The following is a 19,901-nucleotide window of genomic DNA, read 5'->3' as shown; positions in this document are numbered from 1 at the left end:
TTCCTGACTCTGCAGTAAAGAAAAGACACTCCCAGGTGGTGAGAACTAGCAAGGAAGTTTGCTTTGTGAACAATTCCCTCAGAAAAGCCTTGCAAGGAACTATTTTATAATGTTAAAGCTCTTGTCTCTTAAAAATGCAATTCTCTACTGGAAGTGGATAATGTGAAGTAAAGTACCAGAAAATGAAGTGGCTTAAGTTTATACACAGTCAGCTGGGCTTTCTCTAAAGAAACATTACACGGACCCTTTACAGCTTGTGAAGCTGTATTTCTAGAAGCCAAAAGAAGCATGGAGTAACTGAAGGCTCATGTCAAAGGACAGAAGCAAACAGGGTCCTGCACAATGGGTCTGCATTGCAACTGCACTAATACTCTCATCGTGTAAAAGGGCAGCAGTGATAAACAGGAATGAAAAGGAAGATTAATCCCTGACGGCTGTTACAGCTGACAGCCATATCATTGGGGCAGCAACTCCAGCCAGGAAGTTCTGTTCCCCATGGCTAGGTTGGTCCCTGCTCTGAGCTGGCACCTTGACTTTGCAGCATCACAAACAAGATACTTCATGAACGCTACAGATGAGGATGCTTCGGAGAGTTGAATGTGGAAAATATGTAAGGTTGAAGCACTCTCCTTGTTGCCTAATGATACTTGATTCTGGCCATTGGATAAGCCCATCACTCCTCCATCACCAGTGTGATGTGTGATTTAGTATCTTTCACTGGAATAAAGTTCAGAAACCTCAAGCTAACCTTGCACCAGTTCCCTTTCTCCAGTGAGGCCCAGCTTCTGTCTGGTACACGTGCAGGAGCTCCAGAAGATCAAAGCTTTTCCCATGGAGTGTGTGTTGGGAATCTTAAAACAGAGCATGCCTAGTTCAAATAATCTCATTCATGGCTTTAGCTTTTGAAAGAAGCAAAAATAAAAGCAAAGAAATGACACTAGGGATGCTTGCAATCACTGCCAAGAAGTGGAATCTACCATATGAGCTGAAAAATTAAAAATATGTGACTGTAAAAGTGCAGGAAAAGCTAGCTGAAATCAGAGCAAAGATGTGTCTTGCAACAAAGCTATGAAGAGTAATACGTAGAAGTGGCAAAAATACTGGTGTACTTAAAAAAATAAAACGAAGAAAAATATTTAAATCATCAAGTTCAAATTAAAACCACTTAGACTTAGCTACAGGTATGAAAAGAAATACATCTGTAAGGAAGAAAATAAAGCAACGCAGACTTGACAAGAAATGTAACTATGCTAAAATGAAGCCTTATGAAATTGTGTGCAAGTTGAAAGACTGCCTTTTTCCTCTCACCCCCCAACAGTACAGCTTCCCATCTGCTTGTGGAACACAAACAAGAGTCCCAAGGCCCTGAGGAGATCTGTACCAGAAACCTCCACACTCGCTCTGGTGTCTCATAACACAGCCGCATCACGTTCAGCTTTCCACACCTTGCTGAGAATGTTTCCATTGAAACATTCCAATAAGCAAACCATGCAGCTCTGCGTGGAGAGCTGCTGAACCCTTAAATGAGTTCACAAGTCTCTATAGACAACAGTGGTCTTCAGAAGCATCACTGCCCAAGGAAAACATCCTTTCATTTTGGCACTAGGCTTATCTAGGGGCTTAGCACAACTGCCCACACTGGCCTGCAGAAATTAATTTCTCTCCTGGGCATGACAATCCAGTGCGGTGCATCGTGGACAGGTGGTGGCATTGCCTGGCACTGCCTCAGGAGCCAGGCTACCTTCCCTGGCAGGTGCTCAGGGCTGACCACCAGGGAGGGCTTGCCAGAGGGGAAATGACAAGAAGTACAGAGAAACTGAGACAAAAGCATTGCAACAGGCTCCCCAGGCACGTAGTGCAATCACCATCCCTGGAATTGTTGAAAAAACGCATAGATGTGGTGCTTAGAGACATGGTTTAGTGGTGGACTTGGCAGTGCTGGGTTACCAGTTGGACTTGATATTCTTAAAGGTCTTTTCCAACATAAATGATTCTATGATTCCATTCTTTGAAAAGTTCTCTGCTTGTTCTCCCCCCATACAAGGACCTGGACCTTCAGCTTTTGAGCCAAATTGTCACTTTTTAATTTTTTATCCTTTCCACCCCAAGTGCCGATACTGTGGCTCTTCCAGGCTGAGGAGACCCCTGCCACATCAATATTCATAGCAGAGGTTCTGAAGAAAGTTCATTTATTTTTCAGAATTATTACAGTTAATTGGAAACATCTGCTACAAATATCTGTATGCCAGAAGCATCCCAATCTACTAGGCAGTCTCTGCAGGAATACTCACTCTGTCTTTTCTGGATAGGTTTTGCCAACGGCATCTTTATTGTCAAAGAAAAGACACCATAAGAGTAATCAGCCAAATGCAGTTTATATTGTCTCTGCTCATTTTCACACAAAGTAGTAACATATGCTGTGCTGTCACAGCTGTGAAAGATATTTTCATCTCCTTGTTTGGCTTCTAGATGCTGTCTTGCAGGGAACCAGGTCAAGGAGTTTTGGGAACACTGCTCACCTCTGATACCTGGTAGAATCCTTAACCTAATACAGTGCTGCAGCAAGAATATTCAAGCACATGCAATTAACATTTTACAATTGTATTGAGATTAATGTCAATATATTACATTAATTTAAGTACATTATTTAACGTAATGTGAGTGTTACATATTTATCTAAGTATTTATGTGACTAAAGCATCGTTATTTGAATGTCCGGTGGAAAAAAGTTCCCATGAGGATAGAATACAGCCTAAGTACAAAGTATTTGCAATAAATATACATATTGAGACCTACTGAAAATCTAAGCTGGAACTTACAAACATAGAATTTCTAAACAGGTTGTCAAAGATAATGAAAAATTCAAGTGCAGACTGGACTTTCTAAGTATTATTAGCCCTCTCTCTGACTCTTATAAATTTTTTTCGATAGGCTGAAATGTGAGGCATGATCATTTTTAGTAGAAAGAGTATGTCAAATCTGTGAATAATGAAAGAAAAGCACAATGTCAATTCTTTTGTTTTAGGGAAAAAGATGAACGAAGACATTCGTATTAAGGAGTGAAGTGTGGTTACATCTCTAATGAAGTCAGATGAAACTAGACAATGCAGAGCTTGCCCACAACATGCTGGAGACTTCTAACTGGCTGTACAAGGCAGCATGATGGAAAAACTTGTTTAAAAACGTAAAGAGTAATAAATCAGAACCTCCAAAGACATCTTTGAAGCAGATGCTTTTCCCTGAGATGCCAGACTAGGAAACTTTATCCAGGGAGGAAAAAAAAAAAAAAAAAAAAAAAAGAAGAAAAAAAGAGCTGAGATTTTCAGCCAGACTTTTTTACAATTAAATTACTATGGGTAAAATTTTCATTTTTCAGCAGATGGTCACTATGAATTCTTATCTCAAACTAGATTAGAAACAGATTTTCATTTTACATGAAGAGCAGAAATCAGTCTTCTGTAATATAATCTTCTTAGATTCTCTCCCACCCCAAGGGTAAGAAGAGCCACAAATTACTTATCTAACAGTGTGGGAATGGACATTTCTTTGTTGACACCATTAAGAAGTTCCAAATCATGCTGAAAGAACTTGCACTCATTGACAGACAGAAAAAAATGAAGTGTGAAAAGCAAAAGACCACGTAATGTCTGGATACATATATTCATTTGGCAGAATCCTGATGCTGATAGTAATAATACAAAAATAATGTCTCTGACTGGAATAGCAAGTATTCCCTTATTCCCTGAAACATAATAGTTTCCACACTACAACTGCAGCAATAATTAGGATGTGAACTTTTGGGCCATTTTTCTTCATTTTGTGCAACGAGTTTATGAGGACCATCGTCACTTCACCTCTCATGTTTGAGCAAGCTAGTCTGTATTTCCTTCTGCTTTCCTCAAGAAGAGGCAATGAAAAGGCTGGAAGTGATCATCACCTGTACTAAATTCAAGAGGTATTAAGTGACCCATGATCCTCAGTTTTCAAGTTAAAGTTGAAAATACCGGTTAAGTAGTACTCTTGAACCCCTGTGTATCCCTGAATACTGCTGTGTAAAAATTAATAAAACTGCCCTACAATTTTAAGGCATCATGAACCAGAAAATTATACAGTGAGGTGTATAGCTCCTGAGCATGTTCATAGGTCTTTATGCCATGAAAAATAAAATCACGCCCTTTCCCTCATTTGGACTGTGAAGGAACGTTCTCTCAGAGAAGTGGTGGGTTTGGTGGACAGTGTCACAGCTTCCTCTGTCCTCTGGAGAAAGGCCTGAGCCAGCTTTTCTGGATTCACTGTAGAAATGCAGAAGCTGTACTCACACGAAGGTGGGAGATGTGTCATTTCTGTTGGTATTAAACAGAACTAGATGAACGAAAGAAAATCACACATTCTTGTTTGTAACATCAAGTCACTCTTGGTTCTCACATTTGTTGGCTTGCCATGCTGCATGTCTGACACAAAAGGCAATCTTACTCTCAAAGCAGAGTAAATCAGCAAGTAAAATTCTTGGAATAACAACAGTTAAATCTGTCCAATACTTTCCTAAAAATGCATATTAAACCTGCTTCAGCCATAAAAACTTGATAAATATGTTTAATATATTTGCAAGAAATAGTCATTCATGTCAAGAGTAAACAATGTAAGCATGGAAACTGGTCGAGAATAATCTTAAGAAAAAAAATGGAGTAGATGCTTCAGGATACAACCCTGCTACTGATAACTATTGTTATGGCTAATCCAAAAAGCAAGCTTTATGTGCCCTAAGTGGAAAAAACTGTCATCTCCACTCCTTCCTTGTGTGGCAGTTAGGAAAGCATGAGCATTAGCATATGAATGAACAAAACAAACGTCTCTCTTTCCTGAGAAATCAAGATTAGGGAGAACAGAAATTGTGACACATGATTTCTCCCAGAATCTACAGAGCCCTATGGACTGCCAAGGACCACAATGCAAGGAGGCAAGACAAGCAGTGACAAGAGTGGAGGAGAAGTGGCACCAGCTCTGACCTGAGCATCAAAAGCATGGGCCTGGCACTGAGCTGCCACCCTCTGGGCCTGCCCATATAGCTGCGGGCAGACCCTGGGACCCAGCAAACCACCCGCTACGTCCTCCTCTCACATTCAGCTCCCTCCTTTGGGTGTCCAAGGTCCTCTCCCAAGGGCAGTATTTAAGCAGCAGAGAAGCCATGCTTTGCTCAGGGCACTGATGGCACAATGACAGTATCTAAGGGTACCTGTACGCCTGCTTCCGGCAGCACGTGCTGCTGGAAAGCGGCACAGCAGAGCTGGTACTTACCTACACTGTGCCTGGTGTTGAAAGTCAGCTTGACCAAAGAGTCCGTTTAAGAGCTCCAGCCTGCCTTTGGGAACTATGTAAACTGGGATGTGGTACTGACCATGCACACAATCAGGACTCGGTGCTCTCTAACCTCCAGTGTCTTAGCTAACTAAATCCCACCCCAATCCCAAACCTTGCTGCAACTTCTAGGCATCTTCCCACCTAATGTCTGTCTGCATGATTTCAACCCACTCCCACAGGGGAACTTCTACAGGTAGTGGAGTCTCCACCCTTGGAGATATTAAAAAGCCTGGGCGACTGGCTCTAGGTGGCTGGCTGAGTGAGGGGTTGGATCAGATGACCTCCAGAGGTCCCTTCCCACCTCAGCCCTCCTATGCTTCTGTGAAACTGCTGAAGTTTCCTTCGCAGCACAAATAGTCTTCCAAGAGGGAAACCTATGTGGTGTAGAAAGGGAGCTTTCCTATTTCTCTGCAAGCAGGCAGTCTTTAGGTTGTGCTCATGAGCAGTGATCATTGATCATCCAAAGAGGAGCAGAAACTCAACACATTCCCACAGCAGCAAAGGACCTAGAACAAGCGGATGTGACTGACAACTGTCCCTCCAGGAGATGCAGCGTTTGCTGTCACTTAAGTGTCCCCCTTTCCTGCTGCGCTGCAGCAGTGTGCACAAGAACACATCTTCTTTCATGCTGCCTGCAGCACAGACACATACGCCACTGGGGAATGCTTCAAACACATAGAAGCCGCTAGCAATTTAATTAAAACATCCGCAGGCAGACAAGCACATGCACATCCCATTCCTCAAAGGAAACACCTTAAATATATACAAGAGCACAGGACTGCAAGAAAAGTCCCAAGTCCCTTCCATCAATTGAAGAAACTCCATCCTAGAGCTGCTCTTTATTTTTACCTTTGCTGCACCAAGAAGGGGCTGTTCATGAACCTCAGAGATAACCAGGGACTGCCTTCTACTGCCTGGCCTCACTTCACCCATGGTCCGTTTACCTTCTGGGCACACACTGTCATTTAACCCAAAATTTAGTTCGTCTCCCCCCTTGTGTTTACTCTCTTCCCTGTATATTTAACCTCCTGAAGACAGCAGGATCTCAGCCTCTGCTTTTACAGCCAAGGTTTTTACAGTGCTTTCTGGTACAACATGCAATCCATCGTCCCCCCCGATTGCCCTGACAGCCCCTCTGTGTGCCTGCCCCAGGTTGAACTCATCGTTCTTTTAAGTGAATTGTGCACACTGTTCCCACTGTGCTTTGTCAACATTTTGAAATATGTCATTAATACTTTCTTTCCCTGCTAGAAATACCTCACCCACTACACTCTTGCCATGCATGTATCTTATTAACAGCAGCAGCATACTGGTAGCTTGATCCTAGACAGAATAGGTCCTAGGACCCTAGATCTACAACAGGCCATAGATCTAAGATCCTGGTCCTATACTACCTCATATAGCTACAGCTGTATTTATTTTTTCCTGGTTTTCAGCTGATGAGTTCCCAGCTCACAGACTAAATTCAGATGCTTATTCTCTGAAAGCATGGCCTTGCACTTTGCACAATTACATTTCATGCCATACCTATTACACCAAATTGGAAGAAAACCTAACCCTTCTCATATGATATGATCCTCTTCTGAAATGTCAGTGACTCGTACCTTTGAGTCATCTGTAAATTCAGAAGCGTACTACTGCTTATTTGTGACAATGATACGAAGATATTAAACGTTTCATCTCCTTTGAAGAACTTAATTGGCAGCCTCCCTTTGACCCAGCACTCGTGCTTCAAGACTGATGTTGCAATCTCCCCTTTATTCAATTTTCTATCTATTTCAAATTTCTTCTATAAATCTCATTCTCTTACCATACTGATAAATCTCCATGTGTGTACCATATTCAAATTCTTTACCAAAACTGAGATGGATTACATCTATTACTTTTCCTCAGCAACAGACCTGAAAAAGATGAAACAGCTACCCTTGGCACAAAATATTTATTTTTATTTTATTTTATCCCATTTTCTGATTGCTTCCCTGACTTTATTACCTTGTTCAAAATTTGCTTTAAAATATTATATGCTTTAGAGGTTGGCCTAACAGGCTGTCATTTACCCAAATCCACTTCCCCTGGCTCTATCTCATAATTTGAAGTATAGATTTTATACTTCTCATTCTTACACCTCATTCTTCAATATGTTCCTTAGAAACTCTGCAATCTCATATAACAATAAATTACTTTCCAGGGAGGAGCAGAAATGTTTTTAAAAGTAAAATTTGATGACATCTCACTGCTAGTCCCTGGAAAAGAAGTGCTGGATATTATGTTTCTCTAACTTGTCCCTGAAACTGCATGGCTGTTCTTAATGTCACACTGTACTGTGTGGGGGGGTTGTGGTTTTTTTTTTTAATAGCTAATATGGGAAACACATGGTTCCTCTTTAAAGAGGCCTCCCAAATCAAACCTAAAATCAAATACCTCCCCATAACTTAATTTAAAAGGTTAAAAAGGTCAAAAGTCTCTTCATCACCAAAGTACTTGTCCAATTCTCAATAAGAAATTTAATTTCTCTCATCTGGAGCAAATGTGTATAATGCAAATGGCATCCAGAAACTCTACTGCACTTTGGAATTAAACCCACTCTTTGCAGCTGCTGCTTTAAACATCATGAGTCTGGAAATGAAATAAAGCTTTGTCTCATTGGCATATCCCTGCATTAAACTCATTTGTTGAAGTTAATGTTAAGTGGTTTTGGCCACCAACTGCGTAACTCCGCTGTACATTCCACTGTACAACAGCCCACAACCTAATGAGCAGCACTGCAAATATTCCAGATATCTGCTAATATTATGCACAAAGATGTAATTAGAAGTGTGTGCGAACACAGATACGTTTGGAAAAAAGAGAACAAACATACAGCTCCAACTGATACCTTTATTAACTTGTTCTCAGTGGTAGTATCATATACAGGGTTAGTGTGAGGTTAATGTATACCCCACACTGTGACCTTTCAGACTGAATTTAATTGCATCCCTACCAAGAACACAGAAAAATGGAAAGGTGCACGCTGATTGATTTTCTTCCTTGCAGACCACAAGAGCTCATTTCAAAAAACCCTGCCATTAAATTTACAGCACAACTGAAAAAGAGTTTTAAATGATATACACCCTAATCTGATTTTTAAAACTGGTATATCAAAGACTCTCCATCATAAGCCGCAAAATCCCCATTTACCTCTTCTGTAAACTCTCTGTAGTGCATACAGCACTATCCTTCAATTGTTAGCATGCTTAAAGTGTGTGTATTACACTGTCAGAGCCCCTCAGTCAAGTGTTAGAGAGCACTTTTAGGCATTTGCCCCTGTAATCTTTGGAGACTTCTGTAACTGCAAGTCAGGGAAAAATCAAAGTAAAAAGAAAAGACAGGTCAGCATGAACCTAAATGCAATGTAATCTAACGACAGATATTTCTACTACACATACACAACATATTTAGGTTCTAAAAGAATGTTTCTGTCCTTACTTTAGTAAAGCTGGGATGAGTATCTTTGTGAGCATACCACTGCAGAGTGAACTATGTGAATTGGGAAATTTTACCAGAATATTTTATACACTGTGATCGCTGTATAAAATATGATATGACTCATTATAGAGGGTTTTATTCTAAGACATGTTTATTTTCTTTGATACCAATATTTTTTGCTAATTTTTGATTATTCATCTAAATAAAATTTTTGTGGTATCTTCAGATATTCAATAGTAACACTATATTCTGTAATAAAAATGCCCACAGGGAACTTTGAAATAGGTGTTTGTTTAAAGCATTTTCCACTTGCAGTGGATGAAAGCAACAGCCAACCACACTGGGGTTTCAGTGTTTTTTCAAGGAGGTGATGGCAGGCACATTTTGTTATTAATGTATTAGGGTTTTAGCTATTGCACTCATCATCGCGGTCAGAATGACTCTTCTGCACTAAAGTACCAAAGAGCACTGTGCACAGCTGAACCATCATTTGGATCAGTTGCATTTAGAGGGATGGAAACTTGGATGAGCCCCAAATTATGGTAGACCTAATGTCTCATTTGCCAGCAAATCATTTGTATCAGAAATGACTTTTGACAACACTAAAATTAAATTTCTACCATGTTTAACATGCCCATTAAAAAGAAATCCTTCAATGCCATTCACTGATGCTCAGATGCGGACAGTCAGAATGCCCATGTGGTTGGCCACAGCCCACCTTCAGCAATAACCCTGATTTAGATAACCTGCAAATGCTGTGGAGTCAAGGATAAACTCTCCCACTCAAAAATTCACCTTTACAGCTACTCCATTTCCACAAGTCTCTGATGCACAAAGGTACTGGGAGTGCCATGGGGAGCCTCAGAGAACAAAACTCTGGGTAGACTAGGACAGTCTGACGCACGTCAGTTTTTGTCGCTTTACCAAGACTTGATTTTAATTTCACAGTAAGGCTGCATCCAAAGCAGTGCTGGAGCCTCCTGAAGCCTTCAGCCACCCCTAACTTCCCTTGGATGTTCCTCAAGGAACAGAGTGCAGTGGCAGCAGCAGGCTGGGGTGGACTTAGGGCTGGATGAGTTTCAAAGAACTTTGAGAAAGGAGTCAGTGCTGTAACAAAGCAACCTCCTGAGAACCCACTGTGAAACTAAATTCATAATTTCTCATTGAATTCATCAGAATGGAAGCTCAGTGTGAATGACTCCATTAAGGCAAAGACAGAATTAGCCTCATCACACATGCGGCAGCATATGTCTCTTTCAACATGCACTTCAAAATAGATACCGAATAGAAAACAGATGATTTTTAACTTCCTATTAAGTCTACTGGTAAAGAAAACGTTCTCAAACCCCTGCATATCTTCATGCAAATTACTCTATTGCAAAGATAAATATCAAAGTTACATGAGATTCTAGATAAGTAGCAAAAAAGGCTTGAAAGAACAAGGAAGAAATAAAAACACCTAAAAAATCTCCGAAGACGAAAAATAAACAGCAGTTTATTTGTGTTCTCAGGAAAGCTCAAAGCCAAACATTAGCATTTTCTTTTGGAGGCATCTTTTTGCATATTGAGAGCCAGCTTAAATAAACGGCTGGCTTTTCTTCTTAGAATATTTGGGAAGTCTGCAATTTTTTTTTCTCCTTCGAGAAAATAAACATGAAAACCAATGCAGGAAGAACTCCACACAGAAGTAGTGCAGAAGAAATTCAAATACCTTGTTATAATTATAAATGAGATCTTGGCCAGGCAGAAATGCATATGAAATGCTGTCAGGTGGAGTGTTTGCCAGCCATCCTTCAGGAGCAACAATCACAGAAATCCACCCTTGTCATCTTCTTGTGGATCTCCTTTCCCCACCCCTCATGAATTTTAAATAGCTTTTATTTTATTCCTATACTTCTCTCATAACCTTGCCCTAGCTTGTTCCCTGTTAGTCCCCAGGGTTCTTCTTTTGTATCCCAAAAATCTCAGTTGAGGATTTGCTGGTATCTAACATGAGAGGTTCAGGGACTCCAGTCAGCTTTAAGCTGCAGTAATTTTTTCTGCTTAGTAAAGCCTGGAGGGAAAGCACTTTTCCTTCCTTGCTAGATAGTAAACATTCCTCTTCCACGGGGCAAACAAATTATCTTCTGTTATTTGTAAAGACACTCAACTAATATTCTTGTTTACATCTATAGACGTCTTTGTGCTATCCCTAGTCTAGCTCAGGGAACTGAGCCGAAGGTGTTGCAGCTAACATCTGGTGGAGTAAAAGCCTGAATGCTGGCGAGCAGCACCCGGAGAAATCCATGCACAGCAAAAGACAGAAACAGTCACTCTCAAGTTCGAGTTCAGGCTAAGACAGCATCAGCAAAACGGATCTCAAGACAGTAAGTATCTTTGGTGAGCAATCTTGTTATACCCAGCAACTCAGCAGAAACATGGTTTTCTGCCTCCAGGGAAGGGTGCAACATGTACTCACTAATGACTGTTCATACAGATCAACACTACCTCTGTATGGCTTCCCACCCTCCTTACACGAGGTATTTCATGATCAAAGTACTGAAATCGACACTGCCAAAGCAACATTATTTGAACAGTCAAGTTAAACACATGCACATTTGAAGGATCAGAACTTTAATGAGTTTTTCTGGTGTTTTTTTGGCATGAATACAACAAACACTTCAACACAAATATAACTCTGCCTATGCAAAGTGAAGAGCTCTGCTCATGTAATTAGTATCTACAAGCACAAATATTTGTTTATAAGAATTGAACAAATCATTAAATATTTATTAGATTATTTCATAAATAGACTAATTAGTTCCGAAATAGCTGCTTTCTTAAACTACGTGACCAGTATGAATCTGTTACCCTTCATTTAACGGTTTTCATTGAAACGAATCCTCTGAATTGACAGAACTTCAATAAAACCAACAGACTGTTGTTCTAATCTTTGCAGGTGGTACCTGAAACTCAACACCTCCAAACAAAAACCAGTCTACTGCTATTCCAGTCAATAAGGCTGTAGGCAAACCTGTTACTTTTAACTTAGTCATCACAACCTCAACTGTTTGATGCTCATCAACACACACCTTAGAGAACGTAAAGCCTGTTAACAAACAGGGTTCTTCCAAAAATGTGAACACATCCACTGCTTGCTCAGGTTAGTTTAAATCACCAAAGATGGCTCCACATTTTTAAATTTGGTTTGAAATTGAAGGTGACTGAAATGTCCCGCAGTAATATGTCACCGCTTAAGAAAGCTGAAGTTAGAAATATCTCCCAGACGTGGGTTAAGATTTCCAGATGAATAGAGAGAGTAGGAGAAAGTGGGAAATACATGTTCCTGTCCAAAAGCTGCTGACTGCGTTATACAGCACTTGTCCAGGATGTGTCAGACAAGATTGCTGAGGCTGGGTTCTTGGTGCTACAGGAAAATGCCTGGCCAAAATACACTTGGCTGCTCTGGGATGAATTTCTCTCTATATTGTTTCATTACTGTTTTCAAAAGGCCCAGTTTAGCTGCTGTATGAAAAAAAGGAAGTTTCTAATCTAGCATTTTGCACCAAAATAAATTCGGGGGTTTGACCAGTCGCAGACACAAGAAACCAGGGTTCCAGCACACCTCTTGAACTAGCAATGCACAACAGAAGCTTAATATGAACTTTTCATAATATTAAATACAAAAGCTTACCTAAATATCTCCTTCAAACTCCTATTAATCTGCCATATAGCTTACCTAAGTATCTCCTTCAAACTCCTATTATTCTGCCATATTTCAGACTACTTTTTTCTTTTTCTGTGCATTTTCTACATCCAGAAGCATTTTAAACTTACTCATGGCATCACTAAGTTACACGAGGAACAAGGCAACTGACATGGCAAAACCAAACCTAACACAAAAGGTATATGCTGCAATGCTGTCAGAAACAGATAATAAGTACAGAAGCATCATGGAAATAATACAGGCAATAAATAGAAGCTATGTGAATATTTTTATTTTCAAGACCACTCCTGAAATTATAAGATCAATTTGGCTTTGTTTTTCTCTCACCCCTTTTCCATCTTGTCAGAAAATAGTGCAAAACCACTGCAATCAATACTCTCTTGCTAGCTTGGATTAATGATTTATGTTAATTGCAGACATCTACATAAAAATACTCCTTAGTACTCCTCTTCCATAGGACCTTTGCCAAGGATGAAGTTCTGAACACACAAATAAAGTAAAAAGAAAGCTTACCTTGTAGCACACTTTCAGCAGATGTCATCAAGAGGTCTGATTGCTTCCAGTGGCTTTGATCTTGCTATTGTGCAGCAGCTCCTGACTGAAACAAGTGACCTCAGGGGGACAAGGAGAGAACAGGGATCACTCCGCTCAGAAAGGGTCTCCACACATCAGACATGCTTTTTCATACTCTATTTACCTTCAGGCTGGACTCTGAAATACCAAAGCTCTGCAGCTCCAGCTAATGGGATGGGAGTTATCAGCTCCTCAAAGGTTCATGCCTGTCAGCTCCAGACAGGACAGCGAGGCACCTGCTCCCACCAAGACCCTGCTGCTTCTGGTGAGGTGATGCTGAACTTCACCTCAGTTCTGTGGACACCCAACAGCGAAATAACAGAAAGACAACTCGTCAGCATATGTCACCTACAGCTTCCAGATGGGGAGAAAACCAGATGAAAAGCCTTAGCCAACATATGGGGGTTTTGTGGCATTTGCCATTTCTTTCAACAGCATGAACTAAGCCCCCGTGAGCATCAAGTAATGAATAAGTCACTTGTCCTGGCTAAGCACTAAGCTTCGATTGTGGGATAGAAGCTAACAAGAAAAATCATTGACAATGCAGCACCTGTTGACATTTTCCAGTATGCACTGACCTTTCCAGTACCATTACATTTGGCTTCACAGCACAATTACATTCTTTCAGGTCTATGTATTGGTAAGATCTTCATTATCTGAATCTTACCAAAATCTTCACACTTCTAGTGAGAGCACAAAAAAAGACATTACTGGAAAAGGCCTGTCTGAAACAATATTCAGTTCAGTGACACCAGACAGACCCCCACTTTGCTGCTGGCATTAATTGTTCACACCACCACACTGTAACCTAGCCAGGCAAGTACCGTGTAGAGGCTGACGACCAGCGTAAGGATGATGCCTGGTGACAGTGACAGGAGTAGGCAGCTAAAAAGCACCAAATGCAATATTAAAGGACAGAGTATAGCAAATGAACCTTGCAATCACAAGCGCACCTGCAAACCAGAAATTATTTCATGACATGTGAGAGGAGGCCAAGTTAATTTATCACTCAGAACACAAAACCCCACATTCTCCCTTGTTTAATTCATCTTAGGAAGTTACAATGATTAGTTTTATTTCTAGCAAACCTACAAATCTGCTTTCCATCACTTCCCTTCCTCCATTTACATTTGCTTAATATGCAAAGGTAATGCATTTTATTGAAGAAATAAGGAAGATCGGCATTAAGTCACGTCTGCTATAGAACTCAGTTGACTCCCCACCAGCTGGAATCTATCATTTGATTAAAAATGCTGTTGTGCCAGCTGCCATGCACCACGTTCCACTACCCTGATTCCTGGTGGAATTAAATCCATACTGAAAATGTAGTCCAGCATGAATCAGCCTCTTCTAAATATTAATGCATACCTGATAAATAAAAGCACTAAAAAAAGAATCCAGCCCTCCTAGACCTGGCCACCCCAATCTCTAATGCAGAAGGTGCTCAGTGGGGAAGAAATCCAAATTTAATGTATTATAAGGTAGTAATTTCATAAAGTAGTGCCCCTATTATACTCTCAGGTTTGCTTTCAAGAGTGATCTCTTTTACTATAAAAACAAACCAAACTCCTCTTCCAACAGAACCAGTCCTGAAATGAAAGACGGTTGCTGAGTTTAAAGAATTAAAAGCTCCTGTATCTCACTCATACAATGAAATATTTACTAGTTCAGGGTAATTATTAGGGAATGTGCACAGAGTAAAAAATAATTTATAGTTAAGTCTGTTACTGCTAGTTTAGTTAGAATGAGAGACTGTGTCAGGCAAAAAGCCCATTTCATTTGAGAGGGATTTCTGCCTGATGTGGACTGCAGGAATATATGCCAAGAGTACATGCTGTGAATAAGCACTGAAAAAGTTGCTCAGCTTCTTGCAGTGCAAGAACATTAAAAGCTTTAAGGCATCATTTGCAAAGGCAGGCTTAAAAGGCCTCTAAATAGAAGCATAGCGATGGTATATTGATAGGACCGATGCTTCCCATTTTTTTTCAGTTACCTCGAAGCAAGTTGCAGGCTACAGCTTCACTAGCTCTGAAGAAAAGTCCATCAGTAGCTCTGAAGAAAATTTATATTCAATGGCATGTTTGCAGCTTGCTTTGTTCAATGGATGGCCGTAAAGTTTAAAAGTTAAAAGGTTTTGATGGCTTCAGACAAGATACAGTCTCTTAATAAAACAGATATAAGAACACTCAGAGGTAAGGCTGAAAGCCCAAGCCCACATCCATTCCTGGTGTTGTCAAGGCAGAGAGTGCTCAATACTTTCTTTAGAAGAACTAGGTATTATGTGGATATTTCACTGATTAAACTGCTAACAATAGTCAACCTAAATTCCCAAGTGGCAATTAAGTTACACCATGTAAAAAATAGCTGGAAGAGAATATAGTAGGTTTTAGTCACAGTGATGAACATAACTGAGGGGTCAAGACACTACTAAGCCAAGCTGCTACAATGTGATAGTTGCTTAAACTGAATTGATGGTCCGAGAGTGGCAGAGAGTAGCCCAGCATGTGCATGACAGAAAGTGCTATCGTAACGGGCAGCTTGGCTGACTGTCCGCAGGGAGGGAAGTCCCTGCACCTGGAGTCCCAAGAGTGCTGAACTGTTCCTCAACCCTGAACACAGAGGTCCAGTTCAGACTTTCTGGAGAAACAAAAATAAACTAACTCTGCTGCATCTTAGAGATCTTCCTTTCAAATATATTTTAATTCAGTTTGGAAAAGCTTGATCTAATACTTCTGATTTTGTGGTTTTAAATCTTTTCAATTTCTGGATCCATTACATGACTTCCTCAATAAGCAAGAAATGTATTATTTCACGTATTTTTAGAGACTGAACTTTGTATATTTTAACTTTTCACACCACGACCTCTTTCACACCAGTAAAAAGTGTTGTAGTGTAGCCCTGCCTATGTTTATTCAAGCACCAATTAGAAATGCATTACACATGCACATACTGACAAACATCCTGCAAATACAGAAGACATGTAAATAATGTTTATGTACTTCTCCTATTCAGTAACTTTTCTGCCAACCTATGCCAGCAACCTCAATCCACCATCGTCAACTCAGTCAACCTGACATGGATGCATTCCTCTTAGTCTATCATGCAAAATGAAGATACTCTCCATGCCAAAGATGCAAAGTACCTGGAAGTCCAAGAGTATCTGCTTTATTGAGAGAGCATAACAGCTCATCTAAAGGCATCACAAAGAGGATTTACACCACTGAAAAGGAAGTTTAGTTTCTCCTTGGTATATGTTACTTATCTCAAAAAGTGTCAGTGATAGTGACATTTAAAATCGTGATGTTCCTATACACCAAAACCCCATATATTGAGATTTAGCATGATTTCAGGAAGGGAATACTGTCAATCCCTGTGTAAGAATTCAACCCCCATATTTGCCAATAGAGATATTAAAAAATAGATTCAATGGCAATTACAATATTCCTATCCCAAATGGTAGCTAAAACTTTATCCCACCCTACACTGGCATGTGTTCTATGTAGGCCCTACATTTCAATAAAAGGAAGCAAATGCTTTTAACAGCACTCGGGAGATTTTTTATGAGATATGAGATCTACAGGAAGACTATTGTCCCTCAAATATTTCTTGACTTGAATGTACTATTCCAATTAACGTAACCCTTTTTGAAATGATAGAAGACAATGAAGTTTAACTCAAATGTTAAGAAAACTACAGCGTAGCAACACCAGTAAGGTATTTTATGTAAAAATGATTATTTTATATTCATTATAATATTTATATTTCAATAGTACTGGTGTAAAAATCTTCCGTACGTGATGCAGGTGCAGAGGAACCCTTTGTGGTCCCAGCACAAACCCACCCGAATCTGCCGAGGCTGATGCTCTCCCAAGAGGAGCAGCCACCTGGGCTCAGCTGAGTGCTGCAGCAGCATGCAGAGCCTGTGACGCTGCCACATGCATGTGCCTGCTGTGGCAAAACACATGCTGCCCTGAAAGCACAGCTCCTAACGCCTGCTGTCCTGCCTCAGCCTGTCCTTGTGGCCCAGGCACGCAGCATGCCCTCATGTGAAAGCTGATGGTCTAGACAGTAGGGGTATATGAACAAAGGTGTAGGGGAAGGCTCCTATATTACTGATTTTCTGAGTACTGCCAGCTCATAGGATTATGTTCCCTTTGTTCCGTAATCCCGAAGGCATAAAGTCATTGTGGCAGGAGACCTGAGGAAGTGTTATGATTAAATTAAGGACATAGGTTCTGGTAAAGAGCTCCTATGGATGCTTGGGAAAACAGTAAGCAAATGTCCCATCCATACTCAAATCTCCCATTTCCCACAGTCCTCATCTGCAGCAGTGCTGAACATACACCTGCAAACAGAAGTGTTGGGAGATCTGATATCAAATACTGAGAACGCCACAAGCCCTTAAGAAAAAAAGTGTCTGTATTCCAGCTCATTCAAAATAAACAGAAATAATGTAAGAACATTTCTTATTAATGTTCATTTTTCACCTTTGAAAGTTTGATGGAATTCAGCTTCAGACTGAGACACACACATTGAGTTACTTCTTTCCAAATTTCTTTAATTTCCAAGTTACTTTACCAAATTTCACCTGCTATACGATAACAACATTCATTTTCCTACATGGTGCTATGAAAAAAACCCATACAAGCTGTGAAACACTGAGCTGTTATTTTCTCTTCCTTGCATTACGGTAGCATCCAGGAGTCCCATACATGGCATGCTGGAGGCTGGCTCAGAGAGAACAAAAAACGTGGTTCTTGCCTCAGACAGTCACATTTAAGCATAAAAACACTCCAATAAGTGGATGGTTGACAAGGAAGTAGGAGGAAACAAAGAAACAGCATCAGTCAACATAAGAAGCAGTGGCTGTAACACATTGTTAACCTAGGGGGTTTTTTTCCCCAGGGATTATAGCAGAGGGGATTAGAAGAAGGGATTTAAAAGGAGAAAATGAGGTTAAGTGTGTTGATGTCTGCCCACAGCTCATCCTTAATTTTGGCAACAGCAGTGAATAAAGCCCACAGATACCGGTTTGAATACATGGCAGGTCAGTGATGAAGCTGATATTGCAGGTGAACTGGGGGATATGTGGAGGGGTGGGCCAGAAGGGCTTTGGATATGAAATGAGGCTGATTCTTACTACCATTATTATAAAAGCAATAGATACCTATTACAGAAATGCTCAAGCAAACAAATTTCTTTGTACAGCAGGTTTGAACAAGGTAAAAGCTACACAAGCCACACGTAGACCATGCTGAGACTGAGGTGTGGCATTGCTTCATGACCACAGGCATCCTGAGGGCTGGCTCCTAAACACCTTTCAGTCCACTGACATCTCTGGAGGGAGAAGCATGCCTTATTCAGCATCCTTCATGGTTGATTTTTCAATCCCAAGACATTAGCTAAATTGGTTTTCATGAGTTACTACCTTCTAATGGCTCCTAAAATATCTGTATGCAATGGTTGGAAACTTCTGTGTTCTACAGCTAATTTGGTCTTTTAAAATTGATTTACATATGATTACATATGATTTGCTATTTAATTCTGTTAGAAAATATTTCAGATAATATTTTTTGTCCTCTCCTTAGCTCAGCCATTTTACAAAGTTAAGACAGCAGAGACATCTGGGGTCCATTTAAGCTCAATAACAAACCCTGGCCTCAAAACACATTTGCCTTTCAGCAGATGACAATATCAACAACAGTGCTGCCTTTTATCCAACTGACCTGTGAGGAGGGCCTAGTATCCCCCAGCCTCTCATTACACCTCTGAAAATATCTGTTTGGTGAGGCAAGGTGTTTCACCAAAGACATGTTGACATCAGATGAACTATTGTTTAGGGGGAAAAAAGGCAACAGACACCTTCTTCCCATACATGACCTTTTTAATGTTGGTTTCCAAATCAACCATGTCTCATCAAAAGTTCCAGCAAAGCATCAGAAGAAAAAAAATTTAGGAACACAACACCATTGCAAAATTAAGGAAACCCTTTTTGCTGTACTGTATTCAGATAAACCTTAACAATGAAATGCTTGTTTAAAATATGGCTTACCTTTCTTTTTTTTTTTTTCTTTTTTTGCTTTGTGCTCTTCACTATGTTGTTTAAAAGCTAGTAAGAATCAACATCCAAAGGGAAGCCAACAGGTAACACACCAGCTTGTTAATATATCACTGTCCTAAGTAACTGTAGGTTGGAAGAGCACACTGAGCCCCAGAACACTGTGTCCCATCCAGCCCTGTTGGTCATTTGTAGCAAGAGATCCCACAGAGCAGCACCTGGCTCAGGGAGAGTGGCACTGCTTTCCAGGCTCCACCAGCTGCAGGGATGACACCTCCACTTGATGGAGGGTGTCTTGACTTGAACAGAGATGCTGCATCCACATGAAGACCCAGCTGCTCAGAAGTAACTCTATGTGTGTGTCAGTCTGAAGCTGAATTCCATCCCACAGCTGGGCACATACACTCCTGTCAGCATCCCCTACAGCATCCTGATAAGGCTCTTATAAGATGCAACTCACCATACAATAAAATAAGCCTTCAAAAGATGCTAAATGGACCATGTCCTAAAAGTAGCTACTTCCCTCCCCTGACTAGAGCGGGACCTCAGGTGACCAGCTCTGGTGAAGGCTTCCTCTGCCTGAGGGTCCCAAAGAGCACTCCAGGCTGGTGAAGCAGAAAATGCGTATATTCATGTTTTAGTGCTTTATCTGGGGGTGGATATTCTGCTGTCAAAAGCAAAGAGTTGTGTTCCTGACAACAGTAATGACAGAACTAAATTAAGAAAACAGATCAGAGAGGC

The 19,901-nt window shown here is 40.5% G+C and overlaps 1 protein-coding gene across 8 annotated transcripts in view; it reads right to left on the bottom strand.

The window, feature by feature from the left end:
• Positions 1-19,901, bottom strand: part of PAG1 (phosphoprotein membrane anchor with glycosphingolipid microdomains 1) — a 116,198-nt gene that overhangs the window by 61,975 nt on the left and 34,322 nt on the right. For 5 of the 8 annotated variants that reach the window (XM_056331723.1, XM_056331720.1, XM_056331715.1 and 2 more), the window contains one exon: positions 13,043-13,141. The exons of the other annotated variants lie outside the window; for them this stretch is intronic. The gene's annotated coding sequence lies outside the window, so the exon portion shown is untranslated. The remainder of the gene's footprint in view (positions 1-13,042; positions 13,142-19,901) is intronic. 8 annotated transcript variants of the gene reach the window in all.

Source organism: Falco biarmicus, chromosome 3 (assembly GCF_023638135.1).
Source record: "Falco biarmicus isolate bFalBia1 chromosome 3, bFalBia1.pri, whole genome shotgun sequence".
Lineage (NCBI taxonomy): Eukaryota > Metazoa > Chordata > Aves > Falconiformes > Falconidae > Falco > Falco biarmicus.
The sequence above is the reverse complement of the archived record's forward strand: the minus strand, read 5'-3'. Positions and strand labels throughout refer to the sequence as shown.